General features: G+C 44.8%; 1 long non-coding RNA gene across 1 annotated transcript in view; it reads right to left on the bottom strand.

The window, feature by feature from the left end:
- The window catches only part of LOC122457294, a 63040-nt gene that overhangs the window by 34513 nt on the left and 12732 nt on the right, over window positions 1–15795 (bottom strand). The gene's annotated exons all lie outside the window — the stretch shown is intronic.

The following is a 15795-nucleotide window of genomic DNA, read 5'->3' as shown; positions in this document are numbered from 1 at the left end:
TCTGGAGGGCTGCAATTCGGGCTCTCTTGATTAAGATCCCCCATCTTGACCTGGGCCACATACTGTTCACTTACAGAACTAGCATGGAGACATTCCTTTCTCAACAACCTTGTCTCCCCAACAAGCTGGCCAAACACAGCCATTTGGTTATAGAACTGTTTAACTTTCTTAACAGCTTTCACTTCATCTGAGACCTTCTCAAAGCTATCCACACTGGATCTTTCAACAGGAAAGTCAGTGGTTTCATTCACAAAAGAAAATTTCTGGCTGTTAGGAACTGAAACTTTCTTGATTAAATCACTTTCACACCCTTCCATTGCAGTAAACTGCTTGCAAAGACTACCATGAGGATTCCTTTCCCTAGGGGCTTTTCTATGCAACAATTCACCCTTCACAGAAATTCTTCCCTTACCCTCTTTACCTAGGGCTTGCTCTAGAGGAACACTTTCCTGAGCAACAACAGACTCTTTCTGGGTCTCACTTACATCCAGAATTAACTCTGGCCCATCAGGCAGATTCCTACACAATCCCCTTTCAGGCAAACTTACAGACTTCCTAGATAAAAGGTTAGAGGCATTCTCCTTCCCTTTGCCACACACAGCCCTGGTCTACACTAGGCATTGAGGTCGAATTTAGCAGCGTTAAATCGATGTAACCCTGCACCCGTCCACATGACGAAGCCCTTTTTTCGACTTAAAGGGCTCTTAAAATCGATTTCCTTACTCCACCCCCGACAAGGGGATTAGCGCTGAAATCGGTTTTGCTGGGTTGAATTTGGGGTACTGTGGAAAAAAATTAGATGGTATTGGCCTCCGGGAGCTATCCCAGAGTGCTCCATTGTGACCGTTCTGGACAGCACTCTCAACTCAGATGCACTGACCAGGTAGACAGGAAAAGGCCCACGAACTTTTGAATTTCAATTTCCTGTTTGGCCAGTGTGGCAAGCTGCAGGTGACCATGCAGAGCTCATCAGCAGAGGTGACCATGATGGAGTCCCAGAATCGCAAAAGAGCTCCAGCATGGATCGAACGGGAGGTATGGGATCTGATTGCTGTACGGGGAGAGGCATCTGTGCTATCAGAACTCCGTTCCAGTTTTCGAAATGCCAAAACATTTGTGAAAATCTCTCAGGGCATGAAGGACAGAGGCCATAAAAGGGACCCAAAGCAGTATTGCGTGAAACTTAAGGAGCTGAGGCAAGCCTACCAGAAAACCAGAGAAGCGAACGGCCACTCCGGGTCAGAGCCCCAAACATGCTGCTTCTATGATGAATTTTATTAAATTTTATTAAAAGGTGAAGCCATTTTAGAGGGTTCAGCCACCACTACCCCAGCCGTGTTGTTTGACTCTTTCAATGGAAATGGAGGCAACACGGAAGCAGGTTTTGGGGATGAGGAAGACGATGATGAGGAGGCTGTAGATAGCTCACAGCAAACAAGTGGAGAAACCGGTTTTCCGGACAGCCAGGAACTGTTTCTCACCCTGGACCTGGAGCCAGTACCTCCCGACCCACTCAAGGCTGCCTCCCGGACCCACCAGGCAGAGAAGGGACCTCTGGTGAGTGTACCTTTTAAAATATTATACAAGGTTTAAAAGCCAGCATGTTTAATGATTAATTTGCCCTGGCATTCGTGGCTCTCCTGGATATACTCCCAAAGCCTTTGCAAAAGGTTTCTGGGAAGGGCAGCCTTATTCCATCCACCATGATAGGACACTTTACCACTCCAGGCCAGTAGCACGTACTCAGGAATCATTGTAGAACAAAGCATTGCTGTGTATGTTTGCTGGTGTTCAAACAACGTCCGTTTTTATCTCTCTGTATTATCTCAGGAGAGTGATATCATTCATTGTCACCTGGTTGAAATAGGGTGCCTTTCTTAAGGGGACATTCGAGGTGCCTGTTCCTGATGGGCTGTTTGCCTGTGGCTGAACAGAAATGTTCCCCACTGTTAGCCACACCAGTAGGGGGAGGCAAAATGTGACCTTGTAACGAAAGCACGTTCTATGTATGTAATGTTAACAGCAAGGTTTACTGTGAAAGAATGTACCCATTGTTCTATAAAATGTATCTTTTCAAATACCACTCTCCCTTTTTTTTTCTCCACCAGCTGCATGTGTTTCAAGGATCACAGGATCTTCTCCTTCCCAGAGGCTAGCGAAGATTAGAAGGTGAAAAAAACGCACTCGCGATGAAATGTTTTCTGAGCTCATGCTGTCCTCCCACACTGACAGAGCACAGATGAATGCATGGACGCAGACAATGTCAGAGTGCAGGAAAGCACAAAATGACCAGGAGGAGAGGTGGCGGGCTGAAGAGAGGGCTGAAGCTGAAAGGTGGCGGCAGTGTGATGAGAGGAGGCAGGATTCAATACTGAGGCTGCTGGAGGATCAAACTAATATGCTCCTGCATATGGTTGAGCTGCAGGAAAGGCAGCAGGAGCACAGACCACCGCTACAGCCCCTGGGTAACCAACCATCCTCCTCCCCAAGTTCCATAGCCTCCTCGCCCAGACGCCCAAGAAAGCGGTGTGGGAGCCTCCGGCCACCCAGCCACTCCACCCCAGAGGATTGCCCAAGGAACAGAAAGCTGGCATTCAATAAGTTTTAAACTTTTAAAGTGCTATGTGGCTTTGTCCTTCCCTCCTCCATCACCCCTCCTGGGCTATCTTGGTAATTATCCCCCTATTTGTGTGATGAATTAATAAAGAATGCATGAATGTGAAGCAACAATGACTTTATTGCCTCTGCAAGCGCTGATCCAATGGAGGTGGGGAGGGTGGTTAGCTTACAGGGAAGTAGAGTGAACCAAGAGGCGGGGGGTTTCATCAAGGAGAAACAAACAGAACTTTCACACCGTAGTCTGGCCAGTCATGAAACTGGTTTTCAAAGCTTCTCTAATGCGCACTGCACTCTCCTGTGCTCTTCTAACCGCCCTGGTTTCTGGCTGTGCATAACCAGCAGCCAGGCAATTTGCCTCAACCTCCCACCCCGCCATAAACATCTCCCCCTCACTCTCACTGATATTGTGGAGCGCACAGCAAGCAGTAATAACAGTGGGAATATTGGTTTTGCTGAGGTCTAACCGAGTCAGTTAACTGCGCCAGCACACTTTTAAACGTCCAAATACACATTCTACCACCATTCTGCACTTACTCAGCCTGTAGTTGAACAGCTCCTGACTACTCTCCAGGCTGCCTATGTATCGCTTCATGAGCCATGGCATTAAGGGGTAGGCTGGGTCTCCAAGGATAACTATAGGCATTTCAACATCCCCAACAGTTATTTTCTGGTCTGGGAAGAAAGTCCTTTCCTGCAGCTTTTGAAACAGACCAGAGTTCCTGAAGATGTGAGCGTCATGTACCTTTCCCGGCCATCCCACGTTGATGTTGGTGAAACGTCCCGTGTGATCCACCAGTGCTTGCAGCACTATTGAAAAGTACCCCTTGCAGTTTATGTACTCGCTGGCTTCGTGCGCCGGTGCCAAGATAGGGATATGGGTTCCGTCTATGGCCCCACCACAGTTAGGGAATCCCATTGCAGCAACGCCATCCACTATGACCTGCACATTTCCCAGGGTCACTACCCTTCATATCAGCAGATCTTTGATTGCGTTGGCTACTTGCATCACAGCAGCCCCCACAGTAGATTTGCCCACTCCAAATTGATTTCTGACTGACCGGTAGCTGTCTGGCGTTGCAAGCTTCCACAGGGCTATTGCCACTCGCTTCTCAACTGTGAGGGCTGCTCTCATCTTGGTATTCTTGTGCCTCAGGGCAGGGGAAAGCAAGTCACAAAGTTCCATGAAAGTGCCCTTATGCATGCAAAAGTTTCACAGCCACTGGGAATTGTCCCAGACCTGCAACACTATGCGGTCCCTCCAGTCTGTACTTGTTTCCCGAGCCCAGAATCGGCGTTCCACCGCATGAACCTGCCCCATTAGTACCATGACGCCCACATTGGCAGGGCCCGTGCTTTGAGAGAAGTCTGTGTCCGTGTCCTCATCACTCTCGTCACCGCGCTGATGTCGCCTACTCTCCCAGTTTCACTTTGCCAGGTTCTGGTGCTGGATAATGCGTGTGGTATTTAATGTGCTCCTAATTGCCAAAGTGATCTGAGCGGGCTCCATGCTTGCCGTGGTATGGCGTCTGCACAGAAAAAAGGCGCGGAACGATTAACTGCTGTTGCCCTGATGGAGGGAGGGGCAACTGACGACATGGCTTACAAGGTTGGCTTACAGGGAATTAAAATCAACAAAGGGGGTGGCTTTGCGAGAAACTGAATGGCCGCCTCAAGGATAGAACTCAAAACCTCAAGGATAGAACTCAAAACTGGGTTTAGCAGGCTGTTGATTTCACAGAGGGAGGGAGGAGAAAATGAATACAAAACAAACCTGGTCTATTTCTTGTTTTGAGCCACTTCATCTATCTTTATACATCATGCTGGCAGTAGACTGTGCATTACGACCGCTAGCCATTGTCACCTCCTGGGTGCTCAGCAGAAGATGGTGCAGTATGACTACTGGCCATCGTCTTCTGCTAGCTGCAGATTAAAAGACAGTGCACTGCTGGTAGGACTCAATCGCCATGAGACGAAACAAGGGAAATGACCTGACTGAGTCACTCCCATGTTTGCCCTGGCGCCCGGTTAAAAGAGCGCCCAGGACTACGTCGACGACGGCTACCAGTCATACTGCACTGTCAGCTGCCAAAGGCAATAAACTGCTGCTGTGTAGCAATGCAGTACCATGTCCGCCAGCACCCAGGATACATACGGTGACGGTTAGCTGAGCGGGCTCCATGCTTGCCGTGGTATGGCATCTGCACAGGTAACTCAAGAAAAAAGGCGCAAAACGATTGTCTGCCCTTGCTTTTACGGAGGGAGGGAGGGAACGGGGGCCTGACGATATGTACCCAGAACCACCCGCGACAATGTTTTAGCCCCATCAGGCACTGGGATTTCTACCCAGAATTCAAATGGGCGGTGGAGACTGTGGGAACTGTGGGATAACTACCCACAGTGCAAAGCTCCGGAAGTCGACTGTTGCCTTGGTACTGTGGACACAGTCCGCTGACTACATGCACTTAGAGCATTTGTGTGGGGACACATACACTCGACTGTATAAAAACGCTTTCTACAAAACCGACTTCTATAAATTCAACCTAATTTCATAGTGTAGACATACCCACAAGTTCAGGAATCTTTTCCTTCTTGCTACAGGTTTCCACAACCTCAGTAGGTAACACAATCAAATCACCTTTATGCTCTCCTTGTGCCCTGGCTAGGATCTCACCCTGATTAGACAGAGTTGCTACACCCTTTCCCAACAACACACTAGCAACAGGCAAAATACAAGCACCAGAATTGTCTGGTCTCTGGGATTTTACATAGACACTAACTGGATGTGACCTAGTTACAATGCCATTCTCCCTAGGAGACACAAACTTAGGACCATTCCCTTCCTGGGCTTTAGCTGAATCCAGAACCAACTCTGAGACAACTGCACTATTCTCAACCATCACAGGCTGAAAGACATCATGGTACCTCTTATAAATCCATGGTATGCCCAGTCTTGAATACTGTGTGCAGATGTTGTTGCCTCATCTCAAAAAAGATATATTGGAATTGAAAAAGGTTCAGAAAAGGACAACAAAAATTATTAGGGGTATGGAACAGCTTCCATATGAGGAGAAATTAATAAGACTGGGACTTTTCAGCTTGGAAAAGAGATGGCTAAGGGGAGATATGATTGAGGTCTATAAAATCATGGCTGGTGTAGAGAAAGTAGATAAAGAAGTGTTGTTTACTACTTCTCATAACACAAGAACTAGGGGTCAGCAAATGAAATTATTAGGCAGTAGGTTTAAAATAAATAAAAGGAAGTATTTCTTCACACAACGCACGGTCAACCTGTGGAACTCCTTGCCAGAGGATGTTGTGAAGGCCAAGACTATAACAGGGTTCAAAAAAGAACTAGATAAATTCTTGGAGGATAGGTCCATCAATGGCTATTAGGCAGGATGGGCAGGGATGGTGTCCCCAGCCTCGGTTTGCCAGAAGCTGGGCAATGGACGATAGGGGATGGATCACTTGATAATTACCTGTTCTGTTCATTCCCTCTGGGGCACCTGACACTGGCCACTGTCGGAAGAAAGGATACTGGGCTAGATGGACCTTTGGTCTGACCCAGTAGGACCATTCTTATGTGGTAGCCATGTTGATCCCAGGATATTAGAGAGACACAGTGCGGGAGGTAATATATTTTATTGAACAAGCTTTTGAGCTTGTCTCTCTCACCAATAGAAGTGTGTCCAATAAAAGATATTATTTTCTCCCACCTTCTCCATCAGGAAATGAAGCAGGAAGTCCTGTTAAGGCAAATATAACATTTAAGTCAATGTCCATAACAACCCATGCCACATTCCTTGGCCTACAAATTTCAATATATAAAAAGCATATCAGTGTTACAGGTTGCAATCTGAATCACGAGCACCACAGCTAGTCATCCTCTGCTATCATGGTAACCCAGTTCTTTGCTTTTCTTCAGCTGAGAAGCAGGTATTCTAGAAAAGACATTTAGAGGTTCAAGAAGATTAGCACGTGAAGGATAATGCAAGCAGAGCAATAAATCTAAATATAAACCAGTTGATGATACCAGAAAGGAAAGAATATGAGTTGTTTCCACACACTGGGAAGAAAGACAGAAAAGATATGCTGCACAGGTATCTGCTATACACTACTAGAGGAAGTAATCAAATGATTGGAAAAGCTACATCAGCTACATAGGATGGCGAGGAAAATAATCTTTGCTGAGAAATGTGATAGTTAGAATAGAATACTGGCTTTAGGAGACTTTCTAATATTGTCTCATAAAAGTAGATTAAATATTAGGGCAAGAATGAACAACTTGCTTCGCTAAACAGCTTGCTACTATGTTGACGTGCAGTTTAAGCAAATTACTTCATCTCAGCCTGCAATACAAATGCCACTAGCCAACTCATGGCCCAGCAGACACAATGCATTGGCATGCTTGTATAGATAGCTAAATCTCTGTTTGCATTATGACAGAACCTAGAGGCCAACCAAGATCAGAGCCCCATCGTGTTGGGCACTGTTACAGAGTTACAGAGCATCTGCCCTGAAGAGCTCACAATCTAAGTGTTGTAGATAGGACAGTGTGTCTAGGAATACAACATGCAGGCAGAGTGAATGATGTGATGGTTTGTGTCATGTTAGCACCATGATTTTGATTTTTTAGGGGGAGGGGATTAGCTAAGCAGAAAGATAAAGGGAGAGAAAAAGGAGGCAAACTTAGAGGAGATGGGTGGCTGAGGAAGAGACAGTGAGGCAGGGTGTGGAAGTTGAACCCAGTCACCACAGTGCAGAACTATAGAATCATAGAAGATTAGGGTTGGAAGAGACCTCAGGAGGTCAACTAGTCCAATCCCCTGCTCAAAGCAGGACCAATCCCCAACTAAATCATGCTAGCCAGGGCTTTGTCAAGCTAGGCCTAGAAAACCTCTAAAAATAGAGATTCCACCACCTCCCTAGGTAACCCATTCCAGTGCTTCACCACCCTTCTAGTGAAATAGTTTTTCCTAATATCCAATCTAGACCTCCCCCACTGCAACTTGAGACCATTGCTTCTTGTTCTGTCATCTGCCACCACTGAGAACAGCCTAGCTCCATCCTCTTCGGAACCCCCTTCAGACAGTTGAAGGCTACCCTCCCTCTTCTCTTCTGCAGACTAAACAACCCCAATTCTCTCAGCCTCTCCTCCTAAATCATGTGCCCCAGCCCCCTAATCATTTTCGTTGCCCTCCACTGGACTCTCTCCAATTTGTCCACATCCTTTCTGTAATAGGAGGCCAAAACCGGGTGCAATACTCCAGATGTGGCCTCACCAGTGCCGAATAGAGGGAAATAATCACTTCCCTTGATCTGCTGGCAATGCATCCATAGTCAAAACGGTAAAAACTGCCTCATGATGTCATCAGTGTCAGACAGCGACTGTTGTTCCTGCTCCTTTGTTTGTTGCCAGCTGAGTCTCTGGGAGGCTGTGCTCAGAAGTTCCTTCCTTCAAGTCCACACAATAGGGTGAGGCCACAGAGTCTGGCACCCAGTGTGTGTGTGTGTGTGTTTGTGGTGCATGTCACCAGCCTGATTCTGGGACCTTGCAGAGGTAATCTTGCTTGGTTTTATCTCTCTCTCCCCCCTCCAATGCCAGTTTACCTGCTGCAGCGCCTTTTGTTTGCTGTTGGCTTTGTTTTCTTGCAGTGAAATGCTCCTGTCTTTAAACCTTCCTATTCTGCAGAACATGTGCCTTTTTATTCTCCCCCTGATTTGCCAGCTTGGATCCAACCACATAGCACAAGCTGGACAGCATTCATACCGGTAGTCTATGCACTGGGGGGGGGTGGGGGGTGGGAGAGAAAAGGGAATGGTGGGGGAAACTGCTGGGCTGGGGACCTGTTACTTGTGCTGTGTAGTCAGGAGGAAGAATGCCAAAGGGAGGACGGTAACATGGCAGAGCATGTGGAGAGCTAGATATTTTTGCATTAAAGTGAAGCGGTATCTGCTCCTGTACAAACACATACAGCAGCATCTATAAGAACCTGGAAGTTTCTTCCGCAACCCAGCCATATCCAATCCCAGAGACTCATTTGCATAACATGAAGGGACTTAGTGGGTTCTGATGGTCTGTTGCACGTGGATGTCTCCAACTCCTAAAGTAGCTCACTCACCACCTCCAATGGTGAGCCTACAGCCATCTCAGGCCCTATGAAGGAATCTGGCAATTTTAGCCACACCTCTCCCAGCTCTCAAAGGCCACCACTGCCTTCCTTCTTCACCTTCACAATACCAGATGCTTTGTCGCTCTCCAACAGCATATCTAGCTGGATAGATGGGAAGTTGTCAAGGCTGATTCCTCACTCTGACACTTCAAATGCAGAAGGTGGGGGCCCACAAGGATTCTAAAAATCAATACTGGCCACTCCAGGCTTATATTAAACTCCCAAGGTCACAGCTTCTCTCTGACCTTGGATGGGTAGATGCTGCCACCACCCAAGTTCAGAAAAAACCCTTTTGGAACCCAGGAAGGCACACTTGGGAATTCCTTCCTATGGGGTACCCTCAAGCCCTTTCACACCCCCTCTGGAGAAGAGCTGAAAAAGAAAACAAAGGAAATTAGCTGTTGTCACCAGCTAATTAAATAACATATGCACAAACCTCTTAGGACACAAAAATCCAATCCTGTTCTTAAAAAAGGTAAATTTTATTAAAAACAAAAAAGAAATAAAATACATTTGGAACTTAGGCTTTTGGCTAGATTTAAAAAAAAACCATTACAAGGATTAAGCATCAAAAATAGCTCTCTTGAGGTTCAGTTTAAAGGTTACGAGCAAAACAAAAGCACCTGGGGTTAGCATTTTTTCAGCACAGCCCTAAACCTGTAAGCCTTTCGTCTCTTGCTATGTTATCTTTGACAGATACCAGGCAATGCCTTCCACCTGAACATAAGAATGGCCACACTGGGTCACACCAATGGTCAATCTAGCCCAGTATCCTTGCTTCCGACAGTGGCCTGTGCCAGATATTTCAGAGAAAATGAACAGAACAGGGCAATTTATCAAGTGAACTATTCCCTGTCATCTAGTCCCAGCTTCTAGAAGTCAGAGATTTAGGGATGCCTAAAGAATGGGGTCGCATCCCTGATCATCTTGGCTAATAGCCATTGATGGACCTGTCCTTTGTGAACTTTTCTAATTCTGTTTTGAACCCAGTTACACTTCTGGCCTGCACAACGTCCCCTGGCAAGGAGTTCCATAGGCTGATTGTGTGTTGTGTGATGTAATTCCTTATGTTTGTTTTAAACTTGCTATGAATTCCATTGGGTGACCCCTGGTTTTTGTGTTATATTAAGGGTTAAATAAAAATTCCTTATTCACTTTCTCCACACCATTCATGATTTTATAGACCTCTATCATATTTCCCCCTTAGTCATCTCTTTTCTAAATTAAACAGTGCCAAACTTTCTAATCTCTCCTCATATGGAGCCATTCCATACTCCTAATCATTTTTGTTGCCCTTTCCTGTACCTTTTCCAGTTCCAGTATATCTTTTTTGAGATCCACAATGACTTCAAGATCTCTTTCTTGAGTGGTAACAGCTAATTTAGACTGCATCAATTAAGTTGTGTAGTCCTACCACCTCAGTTTATATGGCAAAGAAGGCTTTAATGTCAGGGGCTAGCTGGCAGCCAACGTGCTCTTATGACCTGTGTTCCCTCTAAGATGTGCACTGGGGCAGCTGCCCAGGACCGACTGAAGTGTTGTGCAGTTGATTAACAGAGCCACTCACATTCAGTCAGCTGTGTGTATTCAGGTGCCCCTCCCCGCGCTACTTCACCTTGCTCCTGCCTCTGCCTTGGAGCCCTGCTGCTCCTGGGACACTCCTGCTGGCTGTGCAGAGCTGGGGGTGAGGGGGAGTGCACTGATGTCAGGGTGTCCCGTTCCCCCGCTCCTGAACCTCAGCAGGAGAGATGGGACAGCCTGGCTCAGGAGGACTCTGAGCAGGAGAGGGTCTGAGGTCTGAACGCTGGGCCAGTGGGTGCCTTTACATTAAAGAGACAGCACACTGTCAGAGACTTCCCCAGCACACACAATGTGTCTCTCTGTCTGTCTGTTTGTGTGTGTGTGTCTCTCTCTCTCTCTCTCTCACACACACACAGTCTTTCACACTTACCTCCCAACACATACTTGTGTTATTGTTGTTTGTTGTTACTTTTTGGTACTTCCTGCAATGCACATATTTTCTCTGTAATTTTATTCTTTCAAAGTGTGTTATTTTAGTGTTTTGACTGGTCTATGCATTTCATAATTTTTATTTCTCTCTTACACTTAAACTTAATTCTTTGAGTAGTGAGTTCTCAAATGCTTAACCTGTCCTGGTTGGAGTAATTATCCCTATAGTAACTTTTAAAAAATATATATCTAGGTTTTTTGTTTCTACTGATGGTGCACATCTGCACATACCTCGGTGCACATAACAAAATTTATTCCGCACATAGATGGAAAAAATTAGAGGGAACATTGCTTATGACTGTCAAAGAATTGTATAGATCAGAGACTGGATCAAAGATCAATCATCAGAAGAAAATGGTCACAGCTTGCAACTTGGGCTCACCAGGCTATTTATACAGGTAGCTTCTACTCAATACTTGTGCAGTTGAATGCAGAAAAGAAATCAGACAGGACCCCAGAACGTTCACTGCTGGGTACTGTAGAATGTGCTAACATGACAGTTATCTCCATCCAAACTGACACTCAAATGATTGAAGTGTTACAACATAGATTCAGATTTTTAACCAGTAAAAACCACACAATCTATATAAAAAGAAAAGGAGTACTTGTGGCACCTTAGAGACTAACAAATTTATTAGAGCATAAGCTTTCGTGAGCCAAATGCATCCGATGAAGTGAGCTGTAGCTCACGAAAGCTTATGCTCTAATAAATTTGTTAGTCTCTAAGGTGCCACAAGTACTCCTTTTCTTTTTGTAGCACCTTAGAGACTAACAAATTTATTTGAGCATAAGCTTTCGTGAGCTACAGCTCACTTCATTGGATGCATTCAGTGGAAAATACAGTGGGGAGATTTATATACATAGAGAACATGAAACAATGGGTGTTACCATACACACTGTAACCAGAGTGATCACTTAAGGTGAGCTATTACCAGCAGGAGAGCTGGGGGGGGGAACCTTTTGTAGTGATAATCAAGGTGAACATAGCACAACTGACAGCCATAAGCATAAGAACATAAGAATGGCCCTATTGGGTCAGACCAAAGGTCCATCTAGCCCAGTATCCTGTCTTCTGACAGTGGCCAGTGTCAGGTGCCCCAGAGGGAATGAACAGAACAGGTAATCATCAAGTGATCTACCCCCTGTTGCTCATTCCCAGCATCTGGCAAACAGAGGCTAGGGACACCATTGATAGACCTATCTTCCATGAATGTATCTAGTTCTTTTTTGAACCCTGTTATGGTCTTGGCCTTCACAACATCCTCTGGCAAGGAGTTCCACAGGTTGACTGTGCACTGTGTGAAGAAATACTTCCTTTTATTTGTTTTAAACCTGCTGCCTCTTAATTTCATTTGGTGACCCCTAGTTCTTGTGTTATGAGAAGTAGTAAACAACACTTCCTTATCTATATCCTCCACACCAGTCATGATTTTATAGACCTCAATCATATCTCCCCTTAGCCATCTCTTTTCCAAGCTGAAAAGTCCCAGTTTATTAATCTCTCCTCACATGGGAGCCGCTCCATACCCCTAATAATTTTTGTTGCCTTTTTCGGAACCTTTTCCAATTCCAATATATCTTTTTGGAGATGGGGCAACAACATCTGCACAGAGTATTCAAGATGTGGGTGTACCATGTTCCTCAGAATAGGTGGAAATGGCCCACCTTATCAGTACAAAAGGTTTTCCCTTCCCGCTCTCCTGCTAGTATTAGCTCACTTTACCTGATCACTCTTGTTACAGTGTGTATGGTAACACCCATTGTTTCATAGTCTCTGCGTATATAAATCTCCCCACTGTATTTTCCACTGAATGCATCCGATGAAGTGAGCTGTAGCTCACGAAAGCTTATGCTCAAATAAATTTGTTAGTCTCTAAGGTGCCACAAGTCCTCCTTTTCTTTTTGCGGATACAGACTAACACGGCTGCTATTCTGAAACATGGATTTATAGAGAGGCACCATGATGTTTTCTTTTATTATCTATCCCTTTCTTAATTATTCCCAGCATTCTGTTCGCTTTTTTGCCTGCCGCTGCACATTAAGTGGATGTTTTCAGAGAACTATTCACAATGACTCCAAGATCTCTTTCTTGAGTGGTAACAGCTAATTTAGACCCCATCATTTTATATGTGTAGTTGGGATTATGCTTTCCAATGTGCAATATTTTGCATGTATCAACATTAAATTTAATGTGCCATTTTGTTGCCCAGTCACCCAGTTTTGAGAGATCCTTTTGTAGCTCTTTGCAGTGTGCCTGGGTCTTAACTATATTTAGTAATTTTGTATCATCTGCAAATTTTGCCACCTCACTGTTTATCCCTTTTTCCAGATCATTTATGAAAACTGACCATTTATACCTACCCTTTGTTTCCTATCTTTTAACCAGTTACCAGTCCTTGAGAGCCTCTTATCCTGTGGCAGCTTACTTTGTGTAAGAGTCTTTGGTGAGGGACCTTGTCAAAGGCTTTTTGAAATTCTAAGTGTACTACATCCACTGGATCCCCTTGGCCCACATGCTTGTTGATCCCCTCAAAGAATTCTAGTAGATTGGTGAAGCATGACTTCCCTTTACTAAAATCATGTTGACTCTTCCTCAATAAATTATGTCCAGCTATATGTCTGACAATATTGTTCTTTATTATAGCTTCAACCAGTTTGCCTGGTACTGAAGTCAGGCTTACAGGCCTGTAATTGCTGGGATCACCTCTGGAGCCCTTTTTAAAAATTGGTGTCATATTAGCTATCCTCCAGTCATCTGGTACAGAAGCTGATTTAAATGATAGGTTACAGACTACAGTTAGTAGTTCTGCAATTTCACATTTGAGTTCCTTCAGAACTCTTAGGTGGATACCATCTGGTCCTGGTGATTTATTGCTGTATAATTTATCAATTTGTTCCAAAACTTCCTCCAATGATACCTCAATCTGGGACAGTTCCTCAGACCTAGAAAGAATGGCTCAGGTTTGGGAATCTCCCTAACATCCTCAGCCGTGATGACAGATGTAAAGAATATATTTAGTTTCTCTGCAATGGCCTTATCGTCCTTGAATGCTCCTTTAGCACCTCGATCATCAAGTGGCCCCACTGGTTGTTTAGCAGGCTTCTTGCTTCTGAAAATTGCTATACTTTTGAGTCTTTGGCTAACCGTTCTTCAAATTCTTTTTTGGCCTTCCTAATTGTATTTTTACACTTCATTTACCAGTGTTTATGCTCCTTTCTATTTTCCTCACTAGGATTTAACTTTCACTTTTTAAAGGATGCCTTTTTGCCTCTCACTGCTTCTTTTACTTTGTTGTTTAGCCATGGTTGCTCTTTTTTGGTTCTCTTTTACTATGTTTTTTAATTTGTGGTATATATTTAAGTTGAGCCTCTATTATGGTGTCTTTAAAAAGTTTCCACACAGCTTGCAGAGATTTCATTTATGTAGTTCCCCTTTCTGAAATTAAATGCTACAGTGTTGGGCCGCTGTGGTGTTTTAGTTGCCACATAAGACTGTGGGCTTAGGCATGTTGATGTGGGATGCATTACACCTGTACGACAGAGAAAAACAATGTGGACCATGACAAACTTCTATCATGTATAGAATCATAGAATATCAGGGTTGGAAGGGACCTCAGGAGGTTATCTAGTCCAACCCCCTGCTCAAAGCAGGACCAATCCCCAACTAAATCATCCCAGCTAGGGCTTTGTCAAGCCTGACCTTAAAAACCTCTAAGGAAGGAGATTCCACCACCTCCCTAGGTAACCCATTCCAGTGCTTCACCACCCTCCTAGTGAAAAAGTTTTTCCTAATATCCAACCTAAACCTCCCCCACTGCAACTTGAGACCATTACTCCTCATTCTGTCATCTGCTACCACTGAGAACAGTCTAGATCCATCCTCTTTGGAAACCCCATTCAGGTAGTTGAAAGCAGCCATAAAATCTCCCCTCATTCTTCTCTTCTGCAGACTAAATGATCCCAGTTCCCTCAGCCTCTCCTCGTAAGCCATGTGTTCCAGTCCCCTAATCATTTTTGTTGCCCTTTGCTGGACGATTTCCAATTTTTCCACATCCTTCTTGTAGTGTGAGGTCCAAAACTGGACACAGTACTCCAGATGAGGCCTCACCAATGTTGAATAGAGGGGAATGATCACGTCTCCTGATCTGCTGGCAATGCCCCTATTTATACAGCCCACTTATACACTTGTAGAGCAAGACCAAGGGAAAGAGACAGTACAGGCAGGAGTTTCAAGGAGGGTCAACAAAACCCTGGAAAAAAAGGTCAAGAGCTGGCTCAGAAAAGATGTGTCATACTCTGGAGTAATAAAGGGAAACTTATTCTAATGTTTCTTTTGTTTTGTCTCTCCCTGGGGAGAGGATGAGAGAGAATGAATCAAATGTGACAGATGTTAGTTACGTCCCTTAATGCACTACTGGAAGGTGCTCAAGAGTGATGAGAGTGGTATAAAAACTGGTATAGAATAAACCAGAATTAGCTATTTTCCTCCCCAATCCTTTAGTCAGCATTTAAAAAAACAAATTTGTCTGACACAAAGCATTTTCATAGGGAAATCCAGCTGCTCAGCTTGTGACAGCCTTCCCCCTGCAATTGACTTTCAATTTCATCCCTTCCTTGGCAAGGGAGGGGAGAGTCCCCAGTCTGGTATAGCAGGGGTGGGGGATGTGTGTCGGGCCTGAAGCACAGTAAGGAGGGTAGGCAGGAGTACCTGGCTCCAGCCCCTCTGCACAGAGATAAGATTTGTGCCCCTAAGATCCTAACTCAGTTGGAGGGCCCTGGCACAGAGGGAGAAATGTCACCTTCAGGGTTGAACTGTCAAATATAGAAATAAATTACAGGATTCATGAATATTCATGAGGCAATTCAAACAACCCAAATTGACAAGGACATTAATTACCAAACTGATTAGGCTGTCAATTCCCTTTATTTAAATACATCAACAATTCCCTGCTCATGATGTATCCTACTGAAGACTGCAGAAGTAATCTCACCC

This window comes from Dermochelys coriacea, chromosome 1 (assembly GCF_009764565.3).
Source record: "Dermochelys coriacea isolate rDerCor1 chromosome 1, rDerCor1.pri.v4, whole genome shotgun sequence".
NCBI classification, from domain to species: Eukaryota; Metazoa; Chordata; order Testudines; family Dermochelyidae; genus Dermochelys; species Dermochelys coriacea.
This window is presented reverse-complemented; position numbering and strand designations above follow the sequence as displayed.